Source organism: Symphalangus syndactylus, chromosome 2 (genome assembly GCF_028878055.3).
Source record: "Symphalangus syndactylus isolate Jambi chromosome 2, NHGRI_mSymSyn1-v2.1_pri, whole genome shotgun sequence".
NCBI lineage: Eukaryota > Metazoa > Chordata > Mammalia > Primates > Hylobatidae > Symphalangus > Symphalangus syndactylus.
Genome location: NC_072424.2, coordinates 146,675,661 through 146,690,105, shown reverse-complemented (window position 1 = coordinate 146,690,105; position 14,445 = coordinate 146,675,661). Strand labels below are relative to the sequence as shown.

The window sequence follows — 14,445 nt, the reverse complement described above, 5'->3', positions numbered from 1 at the left end:
TTTTATTTCTTTCTCTTGCCTGATTGCCTTGGCCAGGACTTCCAATACTATGTTGAATAGGAGTGGTGAGAGAGGGCATCCTTGTCTTGTGTCGGTTTTCAAGGGGAATGCTTCCAGCTTTTGTCAATTCAGTACAACGTTGGCTGTGGGTTTGTCATAGATGGCTCTCATTATTTTGAGGTATGTTCCTTCAGTACCTAGTTTATTGAGATTTTTAAATATAAAAGGATGTTGAATTTTATTTAAAGCCTTTTTGGCATCTATTGAGATAACCATGCGTTTTTGTCTTTAGTTCTGTGAATGTGATGAATCACATTTATTGATTTGTGCATGTTGAACCAACTTTGCATCTGGGGATGAAGCCTACTAGATTGTGGTGGATTAGCTTTTGGATGTGCTGTTGGATTTGGTTTGCTAGTATTTTCTTCAGGATTGTTGCATCAATGCTCATCAACGATACTGGCCTGAAGTTTTCTCTGTGTGTGTGTGTGTGTGTGTGTGTGTGTGTGCGTGTTTTGTGTTTGCCATGTTTTGGTATATGGATGATGCTGGCATCATAGAATGAGTTGGGGAGGAGTCCCTTCTCCTAAATGTTTTGGAATTGTTTTAGTAGGAATGGTACCAGCTCTTCTTTATACGTCTGGTACAACTCAGCTTTGAAAACATTTGGTCCTGAGCTTTGTTTGGTTGACTGGCTATTTATTACCAATTCAATTTCAGAGCTTGTTATTGGTTCAGATTCTTTCTGGTTTAGCCTTGGGAGGATGTATGTGCCCAGGGATTTATCCATTTCTTCTAGATTTTCTAGTTCGTATGCATAGAGGTATTCATAGTAGTCTCTGATGGTTGTTTGTATGTCTGTGGTGTTAGTGGTAACATCCCGCTTATCCTTTCTAATTGTGTTTATTTGGATCTTCTCTGTTCGTATTAGTCTAGCTAGCAGTCTATCTTATTAATTTTTTCAAAAAACCAACTTCTGGATTTGTTAATCTTTTGAACTGTTTTGTGTCTCAATCTCCTTCAGTTCAGCTCTGATTTTGGTTATTTCTTGTCTTCTGCTAGCTTTAGGGTTGGTTTGCTCTTGCTTCTTTAGTTCTTTTAGTCATCATGTTAGTTTGTTAATTTGAGATAGTTCTACCTTTTTGATGTGGGCGTTTAGTGCTATAAATTTCCCTCTTAATACTGCTTTAGCTTGTCCCAGAGATTCTGGTGTGTTGTATCTTTGTTCTCATTAGTTTTGAAGAACTCCTTGATATCTGCCTTCATTCTATTATTTACCCAAAAATCATTCAGGAGCAGGTTGTTTAATTTCCATGTAATTGTATGGTTTTGAGCAATTTTCTTAGTCTTGATTCCTATTTTTATTGAGCTGTGGTCAGAGAGAGTAGTTGGTATGATTTCAATATTTTGCATTTGTTGAGAATTATTTTATGTCTGATTGTGTGATTGATTTCAGAGTATGTGACATGTGGTGATGAGAAGAATGTATATTCTGTCTTTTTAGGATGGTGAGTTCTGTAGATATCTATCAGGTCCATTTGGTCTAGTGTTGAGTTCAAGTCCTGAATATTTTTGTTAATTTTCTGCCTTGATGACCTGTCTAATACTGTCAGTGGGGGTGTTGAAGTCTCCCACTGTTAGTGTGCAAAAGACTAATTTGAAGGTCTCTAAGAACTTGCTTTGTGCTCAGCATTCATTGATTATAAGAGAAATGCAAATCAAAGCCATAATGAGATACCATCTCATACCAGTCAGAATGGCAATTATTAAAAGTCAAAAAATACAGATGTTGTTGAGGTTGTGGAGCATAAAATTAGTTCAACCATTGTGGAAGACAGCGTGGTGATTCCTTAAAGACCTAAAGAGAGAATTACCATTCAACTTAGCAATCCCATTACTTGGTATATACCCAAAGGAATATAAATTATTATAAAGACTCATGCATATGTATGTTCATTGCAGCACCATTGACAATAGCAAAGACATGGAATCAACATAAATGCATACCAGTAATAGACTGGGTAAAGAAAATGTGGTACATATACACCATGGAATACTACGCAACCATAAAAAAGGATGAGATCATGTCCTTCGCAGGGACATGGGTTGAGCTGGAGGCCACTATCCTTAGCAAACTGATGCAGGAACAGAAAACCAAACACTGCATATTCTTACTTATTAGTGGGAGCTAAATGATGAGAACTCATGGCACATAGAGGGGAACAACAGACACTGGGATGTACTCAATAGTAGGGGGTGAAAGTGTGTCTGGAATTGGTGGGTTCTTGGTCTCCCTGACTTCAAGAATGAAGCCACGGATGCTCGCAGTGAGTGTTACAGTTTTTAAAGATGGTGTGTCCGGAGTTTCTTCCTTCTGGTGAGTTCGTGGTCTCGCTGGCTTCAGGAGTGAAGGTGCAGACCTTTGTGGTGAGTGTTACAGTTCTTTAAGGAGGCACGTCTGGAGTTGTTCGTCCCTCCCAGTGGGTTCGTGGTCTCGCTGGCTTCAGGAGTGAAGCTGCAGACCTTTGCAGTGAGTGTTACAGCTCATAAAGGCAGCGCGTCTGGGTTGTTGGTTCCTTCCAGTGGGTTCGTGGTCTCACTGGCCTCAGGAGTGAAGCTGCAGACCTTTGCGGTGAGTGCTGTAGCTCATAAAGGCGGCGCAAACCCAAAGAGTGAGCAGCAGCAAGATTTATTGTGAAGAACAAAAGAATAAAGTTTCCACAGCATGGAAGGGAACCTGAGCAGGTTGCTGCTGCTGGCTTGGGCAGCCTGCTTTTATTCTCTTACCTGACCCCACCACATCCTGCTTTTTGGTCCATTTTACAGAGAGCTGATTTGTCCATTTTACAGAGCACTGATTGGTCCGTTTTACAGAGAGCTGATTGGTCCATTTCGACAGGGTACTGATTGGTGCATTTACAATCCCTGAGCTAGACACAGAGTGCTGATTGGTGCATTTACAATCCTCTGGCTAGACAAAAGGTCCCCAAGTCCCCACTAGATTAGCTAGACACAGAGCACTGATTGGTGTGTTTACAAACCTTTAGCTAGACACAGAGTGCTGATTGGTACATTTACAATCCTCTAGCTAGACATAAAAGTTCTCCAAGTCCCTACCAGATTAGCTAGATACAGAGTGCTGACTGGTGTATCCATAAACGTTTAGCTAGACACAGAGTGCTGATTAGTGCATTTACAATCCCTGAGCTAGACACAGAGTCCTGATTGATGCATTTACAATCCTCTAGCTAGACATAAAAGTTCTCCAAGTCCCTACCAGATTAGCTAGACACAGAGCACTGATTGGTGCATTTACAAACTTATAGCTAGACACAGAGTGCTGATTGGTGCATTTACAATCCATGAGCTAGACACAAAGTGCTGATTAGTGCATTTACAATCCTCTAGCTAGACATAAAAGTTTTCCAAGTCCCCACCAGATTAGCTAGACACAGAGCACTGATTGGTGCATTTACAAACTTTTAGCTAGACACAGAGTGCTGATTGGTGCATTTACAAACCTTGAGCTAGACACAGAGTGCTGATTGGTGCATTTACAAACCTTGAGCTAGACACAAAGTGCTGATTAGTGCATTTACAATCCTTTAGCTAGACACAAAAGTTCTCCAAGTCCTTATTAGATTAGCTAGACACAGAGCACTGATTGGTGTGTTTACAAACCTTGAGCTAGACACAGAGTGCTGATTGTTGCATTTACAATCCTCTAGCTAGACATAAAAGTTCTCCAAGTCCCCACCAGATTAGCTAGATACAGAGTGCTGGTTGGTGCATCCACAAACCTCAAGCTAGACACAGAGTGCTGATTGGTGCAAATACAATCCTCCAATTAGACATAAAAATTATCCAAGACCCCACCCGACTCAGAAGCCCAGCTGGCTTCGCCTAGTGGATCCTGCACCGGGGCCGTGGGCGGAGCTGACCACCAGTCCCATGCTGCATGCCTGCACACCTCAGCCCTTGGGCGGTCGACAGGACTGGGCACCGCAGAGCAGGGGTTGGTGCCCATCAGGGAGGCTCGGGCCACGTGGGAGCCCACAGGAATGGCGGGGGTGGGGCTCGGGCATGTCAGGCTGCAGGTCCTGAGCCCTGCCTCGTGGGGAGGTGGCTGAAGCCTGGTGAGAATTCGAGCATGGCACGGGCAGGCTGGCAGTGCTAGGGGACCCGGCACACACTCTGCAGGTGCTGGCCCGGGTGCTAAGCCCCTCACTGCTCAGGGCCGGTGGCGCCAGCTGGCTGCTCTGAGTGTGGGGCCCACCGAGCCTGCACCCACCTGGAACTCATGCTGGCCTGTGAGCGCCATGCACAGCCCTGGTTCCTGCCCACGCCTCTCCCTCCACACCTCCCTGCAAGCAGAGGGAGCTGGCTCTGGCCTTGGCCAGCCCAGAGAGGGTCTCCCACAGTGCAGTGGCTGGCTGAAGGGCTCCTCAAGTGTGGCCAGAGTGGATGCTGAGGCTGAGGAGGCGCCGAGAGCAAGCGAGGGCTGCTAGCACATTGTCACCTCTCAGAAAGAGGGAGAGAATCAGGAAAAATAACTAATGGGTACTAGGCTTAATACCTGGGTGATGAAATAATCTCTACAACAAACTCCCATAACGCAAGTTGAGCTATGTAACAAACCTGCACTTGTAACCCTGAAGTTAAAATAAAAGAAATGACTTCATGATTGACAGGATGCTGATTAGTTATAAAGCAGCTAATGTGCATATATCATTTTAGATACATGGTTCAAAATTAGAAATAATAACTTATTAAATTGGATTTTGTTTATTTCATTCATTTTTATATCATAAGCACATTTTGTTTGACTGTCACCATATAAAATCTAGATGCCTAAATCATTAGAATCTGGATACTCCTGTCTTGAGTGCATATATATTTAAGACAGTTAAGTTTTTCTTGTTAAATTGAACCCTTTACCATAATTTAATGTCCTTCTTTGTCTTTTTTGATTTTTATTGGTTTAAAGTCAGTTTTCTGTTTTTTGGCTTTTTAATAGCCATTCTGATTGGTATGAGATGGTATCTCATTGTAGTTTTGATTTATATTTCCCTGATGATTTCTGATAATGAACATTTCTTTCATTTGTTTGTTGGCCACTTGTATGTCCTCTTTTGAGATGTGTCTATTCATGCCTTTTGCCCATTTTTTAATGAGGTTATTTGTTTTTGCTTCTTGAAGTTTCCTATAGATTCTCGGTATTAGGTTCTGTCAGATGCATAGTTTTCATCTGGCAAAAGATTGTCTTTTTGCTTTGTTGAGAGTTTCTTTTGCCGTACAGAAGCTATTTCATTTCATTAGGTCCCATTTGTCAATTTTTGCTTTTGTTGCAGTTGCTTTAGGGGACAGCCAAAAATTATTTGCCAAGGACGAAGTTAAGAAGAGTATTTTCTAGGTTGTCTTTCAGGATTTTAATAGTTTACAGTCTTAAATTTAAATCTTTAGTCTATTTTGAATTAATTTACATATATGGTGAAAGGAGTCCAGCTTCCATCTTCTGCATATGGCTAGCCAGTTATTCCAACACCATTTATTGAATAGGGAGTCCTTTCCTCATTGCTTGTTTTTGTCAGCCTTGTTGAAAATCAGATGGTTTTTGATGTGTGGCTTTGTTTCTGAGTTTTCCATTGAGTTGTATTGGTCTATGTGTCTGTTTTATTGTTGTTGTTGTTGTCGTTGTTGTTTTTACCAGTACCATGTTGTTTTAGTTACTGTAGCTCCATCTGATTTTTAATCATTGCTTTTTAAGATTGCTTTATTGTGGCACATAAGGTGTGTGATATTATAAAGAAAAGCCATCTTTTTCTTTTCTTTGGGCATTTAAACATCTAGAGTTTTAAAAATTAGTTTATGATACAGGCTTATAATTCTTCATAATAAAGTATTACTGTACGTGTACACTCCACTTAACCTGAGATACAAGCAACATTATTTTATCAGTACCATCTTTTACATGGCTTAAAATGCAAAATCATATTTTATTACTCAATAAGAATTTTTGACATAATTTCTTGTGAATAATCTTTTGCCAACTTCCATTATCTGCATTATTTTGTCCAACATGTGGTAGCATTTATTTTTTTTAAATGAAGGCTTATTGATATATAATTTATATACAGCAAGCTTCATTCTTGTGTTGCACAAGTAAATGAGAATTTATAGCTGCATCATCATGTGACCTTCACCACAGTCAGGATGAAGAATGCCCCCACCCAAAGAGATCTCTTTGCCCCCCTTGTAGGCACCTCCAACCCCCAGTCACCGGCTGACCCTGGCTTGACTTCTGTCCCTCCAATCTTGTTTTTTCAGGAAGTCATGTAAGTTGGAAAGTACAGTGTGCATTTAATGTGTGTGTTCCTTCATGAACATAGTACTTTTGAGATTTGTTTATTTATCAGTAGTTTTTTTTATTGCCAAGTCATGTTCCATTGCATAGATATGTCACACTTTATGTATTCACCAGTGTGTGGATGTTTTGATTGGCTCTAATTCTTATCTATTATGAATGAAGCTGCTAGAAACATTCATGAACAGCTCTTTGAATGAATGCATATTTTTATTTTTCTTGAATAAATACATACAGGATTTCCAGGTCATGTATTATTTGTATGTTTTACTTTCTAAGAAACTGCCAAACAGTCCAGGAACAGTGGCTCACACCTTTAATCCCATAGGGAGGCCAAGGTGGGTGGATCACTTGAGGCTTGGGCTTCAAGACCAGCCTAGCTAACATGGAGAAACCATGTCTGTACTAAAAATACAGAAATTAGCTGGTCATGGTAGTGCATGCCTGTTGTCCCAACTACTTGGGAGGCTGGGGCACAAGAATTGTTTGAACCCGGGAGGCAGAGGTTTCAGTGAGCTGAGATCGCACCACTGCACTCCAGCCTGGTCAACAGAGCCAGACTCTGTCTCAAAGAAAAAACAAATTAAACAAAATTAAGAAACTGCCAAACTGTTTTCCAAGCAGCTGTGCAATTATACCTTCCCACCAGAGGGTTATATAAGAATTACACTTGTTTTCACAGTGAGAATGGGGTACGTTTTATTTGAATACCAGCTAATATAATGCAAAAAGGCAATTATGGGCCCATTTCAGTTATGAACAAAATTGTGTAATTCCTAATAAAACAGCCAACTGAATGCAACTGTGCTCTTCAAATGCATCTTGACTAAGTAGGGTTTACTCCAAACTCAAGGTCAGCTAAGCATCAGAAAATCTAATGACTTGATTCACTACTTTGATACAGTAAGGAGAAGATACTTTCTTATCTCAGTAGATGCTGAAGAAGCATTTGGTTTTGTTACTATTTAGGATTTAAAATGAAATCTAGCAAAGTAGGAATAAAAAGGAGATTCTTGATCTGAATCTGTTTAGTTGCTATGACAAAGCTTACAGAAAATGTTATATTTAATGAAAATTTACATGCATTTTCTTTAATATAAGAACATGACAAAGATACAGTATTTTTAAAGACACAAATGTCACTTTTACAACTCCTTTTGACACAGTACTGGAGATCCTATCCAATATAACAAAGACAAACAAGAGCGATGACTGGTAGAGATAAAACTCTCATTATTTGCAGATGATTTGATTAATTTAGCTTGAAAGACCAACAGAATTATTATGCTATTACAACTAACGTAATTCAACAAGGTCACTGCATGCAGTACTAGTTACAACAATAATTACACTAACAATAACTAAGTAAACTTAAAAATAAGATTTCCTTTATAATGGCAGCTCATACTTGAAAGTATCTAGGAACTTAACTAAAAAACATAGCCATGGGGAAAATTTTAAATCTCTAATAAACTGCTGTTGGGGTGATCAGACCCAACACCAGGTTGTGGGGGTGACGAAGTGTGGTGGAGTCAAAGGAATGAGAAAAGACAGTTTAAGAGAGAAAGTGGGTCCAGGGGGCCAACACGAGTATGGAGGCTGTGAAGGCCCTGAGCTCTGGAAGCCCAGACTATTTATTGGTGATCAAACAAAAAAACAGGTGGTGAGAATGTGGGGTTGAAAGGGAGCATTGCATTAAGCACATCATTTACAGCTGTGATGGTTTAGCATATGCTCTGCTACTTGAGATAATGGAGAGCAGGTTCTTTTAACTCAAGACACAATCCACCCTGGGAGAGCAAGGAGCAAGGAGCCAGCAAGTCTAGACACATTTCAGAGCCACAAGCCCTGGATTCTATCCAGGCCATAAGGGGTTTTATGCCCTGGGCTTAGATTATGGTGCATCAGGGTAGCCTTCCATCCTTTAGCACAGAGCTTGGTGTTCCAAAGGCCACAAGGGGTTTTAGACCCTGGACCCTGGACATGTTCCAAGACTCTTTTACATTATGTCAGACATGCAAGCCCTGCCTCAGCTTCTCTCCCAACACTCAGCTTTTCTCCCAACAACTGCATAGAAGATCTAAGTAACATTCCATATAATTCCATAGCTTAAGTTACAACTTAATGTTATAAAAATGTCAATTCTCCATTAATGTATAAATGCACTGCAATCTCCATCAAAATTCCAGTAGAACTCAGTAAAGTTATTCCAAAAAAAATATGTAGGAGAAGAAAGGTCCATAAAAGATAAAGTCAACTTTATATTTTCCCTATTAGAGAATTAAAAAATGCTTTCAAAGACACAGAAATTAAAAAATGGAGCAGTGGCTCAAGAACTGCAATTAAGCCAGAAGAATGTAGAGAGGGAACTGTGATTAAGCCACAGAAATCAGAGGGAGACCCATGTATATTTTCAGGCTCGATATATATTAAATATGGAAGCACAAAATAATGGGGAAAAGATGGGTTATTTGGTACAATGTTTAGCGAAAAACTGGCTCTCTCCATTGTGAAAAATAAAACTATTTCTATTGAAATATATGATTTAAATATCTCAATTGAAAGGTAAAACTATAAGTAAGTAGAAGAGGCCAGATGCAGTGGCTCACACCTATAATCCTAGCACGTTGGGAGGCTGAGGCAGGTGGATCACCTGAGGTCAGGAGTTTGAGATCAGCCTGGCCAACATGGCAAAAACCTGTCTCTACTAAAAATACAAAAATTAGCCGGGTATGGTGGGAGGTGCCTGTAATCCCAGCTACTTGGGAGGCTGAGGCAGGAGAATTGCTTGAATCCAGGGAGGGTGGAGGTTGCAGTGAGCCGAGATTGCACCACTGCACTCCACCTGGGTGAAAGAGCAAAACTGTGTTTCAAAATGAATCAATCAACAAATAAGTAGAAGAAAATATAGGATAATATTTTTGTAAACCCTGTGCTTGGGAAAAACTTTTTAAATAAAACTTGAAAAGTATAAAACATGAGACAAAAAAATGTAATGTAGTTACAGAATTATTTTCAATGAAGGACAGACACCATGACAAAGTTAATGGCCAACAACTGACAGTAATGTTTAAAGTGGAGAAAGGAGTAATATATTAAAAAGTGTGCCTTGATTCTTGCTAGACCTCAGAGTCACTGGGGGCCCTTCTCTACACTTATTGTACCTCACTGAACACTTAACTGAAACCGAATTTCTGTGAATGGGGTGGGCACTTTATCAAGAGCTGACTGCCATGTGATATAGATTCAGAATGAAGCCCATTGATTTAGAAAGATTATTGCATGTCCTATATGAGAGATTTGCTAGTAATTTAGGTCTGGATTTATTTTTATCATTCCTGGAACTCATTTTGCTTCCTTAATAATGATTTATTTTTTTCTTAATTATGGGTAATTCTCATTATTATTCCCCTTTATCTTTTCTCACTTTTTTTTTTAATTGTAGAACTCCTACTAAATGAATATTGGGATTAGTCTGTCATCTGAACTCTCTTTCACATTTTCCATCCTCTCAACTCTATGAGTTACACTCTGGATTATTTCTTTGTATCAGTTTTCCAATTCACTAATTCTCTCTTCAGCTGTTTCTTAGCAGGTCTTCACCCATGAATTAAGTGTTTATCATCAATGACTTCCCTTGTATTTCTATTATAACTAATGTCTTTTTCTTTTATTATGTTTCTAATAATAAAACAAAATTTAGTTAAAGACTGCATATTACAGTTATATTGTCTAAAGTTCTTAGTACTTTGTTTCTGCTGTTTTTTGTCAACTAACTCTAATTTATGGAGAGATGATCTTCAGCAGAGTTTATCCTTAAGGATTGCATGTGACTTTACCTGTGGCCCTCCAGGGAGCTCTAGGTTTGCTCCTGTAGGTGCTCCAGGAATATTACTAGGCAATACCATATTTCTTTGTTAGTTTCTTGAGTTGGTTATGTTTAAATCACATAGAAAGCATAAATTAAAACTGAAAACTTGCATAAGGGGAGCCCTGTGGTTACAGATTTACTCTATGGGGGACATCCTAATTTATTTTAGGAAAGGATTTGTTCCTGTCCTTCATAGCTTGCTTTTCAGCCTACTGCTTTTCTGGGAAACTTCCATTCTCCACACACAGTTACCATGGGGGCAGCTATGACTGACACCTGGCCCCACTTGGGCCAAATTTTGAAACTGAAACAGAGAAGCAGAGGCCGAAGGTGAAACCTGATAGCTGAAGAGATCCCAGCTTTTTGTTGCTGTTTGTTTTGCTTGCTCATTTTGTTTTCCCTGGCCATGTGGATTACAGGACTGGAGACACATGGTTTCCAAAGAGAAAGAAGTGTAAGGAGAACACCTATCAGTGAATAGACCCAGGTGATGAAACTGAAAGGAAGTACTGGTGATTCTTACGTCTATGGCTCTGGTTTTCCCCAAACCCACAAATCTGTTTTTTTTTTTTTTCTTTAGCTCCTTTAGACATTCCAATAACCATACAATAAAATGCCTTTCTGTTAAACTAGTGCAAGTTGGGTTTCTCTCCCTTGCCATTGAGTTAGTCATTCCTTCTAAATTATTACAGCACCTTTTCTTTCTCACTGAAGAGACGTTGAGAGAGTTTTCCTTTTTTCTCATTCTAGGTTGTACTTTGTCACCTTGCCCAAGAGACTCTCCTAACGTCCCTACGTCACTTAAAAAATCTCTTTAAAAATAACTCATTCCCCGTTTTCTGCTGCCACATTTTCCATAAAATAAAGCTCAACACTAGTTCATTGAGTTCCACAGGCAACCCAACCTGAGCCTCCTTCCCTTTTGTCACTCTTCAGTCTCCAAGCGCACTTGCCTCTGGGGATGAGCTGATGTGGACAGAGAGCTGGGTCAAGTAGCATGTCTTCTGTTTACATGGACAGAGACTGGACATTAAGAGATCTGGTTCCTAGCCAAATTCAAAGTGTATTCATGTGAATAAGTCCTAATACGTTTTTCTGCTGGACTTTGTTGCCTTTTCTTCGTTGCCATTTTCTTTTTCTTAATGGTTCAAGAGTTTGGAAATAGAAGTGCCAACAGCTATCCGAAAAGTATTTTTATGTTGTTTCAAGAGCTGTCCTAGGCAAGTTATTAATGTTCCAATACGTCATTAGTATAAAATGTGTAGCAATGTTTTGCAGACTGAGTTATTTAAAACAGATAAGCCTCACTTAAAAAAATCTAGAATGTGTGTGGCTTAACATTGCTGTCTCTGATATAATCCAGTTAAAAAGAAATTTTAAATTTGACATGTCTATGAGGGTAAATTTATTTTGGGACTTTTAAATAAATGCAGTTTCACTCCAACATGAAATCAGATGTGTTTTTTAGCCTTGATATAATTAATTTCTCCCTCCGGAATAATATGCTCACTCAGGCCAAAATCTGCTCTATAAATATTAGTTTATTACTCATAGGAATAAGAGTAAGTTGTATACTCAGTCTGAAAATTTCACATTTTTTTCTTTCTTATCTATATCTATCATTTGTTTAATTCATAACATTTATGTAGTACTTTCTGTGTGTCTGGTATTATGATAAATGCTTTATATATATTAACTAATTCAATCCTTACAACTTTTAAATAGGTAATATTATTACCCCAATAATTGTCCTAAACTGAGGTAAAGAGAATTTAAGTAACTTCCCTCAAATCATGTAGCAAATGCATGGGAGAACCAAAGTTTGACTCTAGAGCCAGTGTTTGTAATCACTGCACAGAAACTATAGAAAATATTTTAAAATTTTAACCAAGTAATTAAAGGTCTAGATGCTTCTCTGTGCTGCTTCTAATGGCTCTGCAAGTCTTCTCTAATGCAGGACATTTTATGTATATATGTATCTAGCAGACTCAGGGCATTGCCTGTGTGAAATAAGCACTAAAAAAGTCCTGTTATTGTTATTTCTCTTTTTTTAATGTTTGATTCCCTTAATCAATTATGAAAGCAAAGATCTATCAATGTCAATCTAAAAATGATCAGCCTAGGAAGCTACTGATGGATTGATAATACATGACCTGCTATGGACTGAATGATGGTATCCCCTCAAATTTCATGTGTTAGAACCTAATACCCAATGTGATAGTATTAAAAGATGATTAAGCCATGAGGGCTCCACCCTCAAGAGTGGGAATAACACCTTCTAAGTGAGGTTGGAGGGCATGCTCCTGCCTCTCCCGCCATGTGAGGAAGCAGCAAGATGCACCATCTTGGAAGCAGAGAGCAGCCCTCACCAGACCCCATATCTGCTGGTGCCATGATCTTGGACTTCCCAACCTCCAGAACTGAGCAATACATTTCTGTTGTTTATAAATTACCCAGTCTAAGATATTTTTTATAGCAGCCCAGATGGACTAACACATCACCTGAGATATTATTGGGGCACCTTAAAACTAACAATGTCTTACGAAAGAAGAAATGTGACAGTTTTGGAAAAGCCAAGGTGGTCAGAGAATACTTACTCTAATAAGTTAAGAGGCTAGAACATTTGTCATACCACTGTGGTTCTTTTCTGTGGACACCTGTTTTCAGATGACATAGTATTCAAGCCATGGACATTTTAAAACTTGCCTCCTTAGGCTTTAGAATGGAAATAACTTTATTCACTTTTCCTTTTTCTTAATGGCTTTTAAATCAAATGCATGAAAATGACTCTTACCTCATTTTAATTTTAAAAAATAAAATCTACTACTCTTTGAGGGCAGAAAGACACCTGGGAGCTCTGAAACGAAGCTTTCCCAATTCTTTTGTAATTAAGAAGTTTGGAACCAACCTGAGGCCTTGTGGGAGATGACTATTGGCTGTGAACAACCATGCACACTCATGGGTCAGGATAAAGACTGAGATTTGCAGCTATGCCTCTAGCTCTGTATTCTTAGACCTGACGCTGATTTATTAGTTTGGTGCAAAAGTAATTGCAGGTTTTGCCAAAAACCGCAATTACTTTTGCACCAACTTAATATGACTAGAATTGCACCAAGACTCTGTAATCAGCCTGGGACTCGACCTGCTAGCCTCTAAATTTAGATGTTGCTGAGAAACATAGTAAATGGAAAAGCCACTATCAACCACCTGCAAGAGCGAAAGCCCCATGTGGCTGCACTTAGTGGGTCTGAGGGTGCTGGCATAGGTATAAATAGCACTCATTTCCCTTGTCTGAGTTCAGAGGCTGATTAGGGTTAGATATAGGAGTCAGACAGAATGAGAACAGAATGCCAATTTTATTATTTAAAAAGCTTATAAAGCCACATCTTGTGCTATGGACCAAATTGCATGCTCCTTTACCCCGAAATTTTTATGTTGAAGTTCTAGCCCCTGACATCACTATATTTGGAGATAGGGCTTTTAGGAGGTGATTAAGGTTAAAAGAGTTTATAGAGGTGAGGTCCTAATCTGAAAGAATTGTTGGCTTTGTAAGAAGAGGGAGAAAGATCTCTCTTCTGTCTGTCTCTGTCTCTCCCCACTCATGTGTAAACTGATGGAAGGTCACGTGAGGACACAGTGAGAAGGCAAACGTGCAAGTCCTCACCAGAATGTGACCATCCTGGCACCTAGGTCTCAGACTTCTAGCTCCAGAACTGCAAATGATAATTTCTATTTTTCAAGCCACCTAGTATGTGATATTTTGTTACAGCAGCTTGAACTAAGACAGATTTTAGTAGCAGGAAGTAGAGTGCTGCTGCTGTAACAAATACAAATGTGGAAGTGCCATTGAGTGATGGATGGAGCCTGGGGGAGTTGTGATGTGCATACTGCAGATGCAGACAATAGTGGTGAGGGTTCTGAAAGGAAACAGGAGAGCTGGAGAGAAAGCTTCTATCTTCTGAGAGGGAAGGTAAATAATTATGAACAGAATATGGGTAAAAACAGGAATGTTACAGGCCATCTGGTGGGGTCTCAAATGGAAGTGAGAATCACGTTACTGAAAATTGGAGGAAAGATGGTCTGTGTTATAAAGGAACAAAGAAATTGGCCGAATTGTATTCTAGTATTTTATGCAAAGTAGAACTTGTGAGCAATGGAATTGGATATTTAGCTGAGGAGATTTCTGAGCAAACAATTGAAGGAATGGCAT

General features: G+C 39.3%; 1 protein-coding gene across 1 annotated transcript in view; it reads left to right on the top strand.

Moving 5' to 3' along the window:
• WDR27 (WD repeat domain 27) overlaps nucleotides 1–14,445 on the top strand; it is a 295,727-nt gene that overhangs the window by 213,251 nt on the left and 68,031 nt on the right. The gene's annotated exons all lie outside the window — the stretch shown is intronic.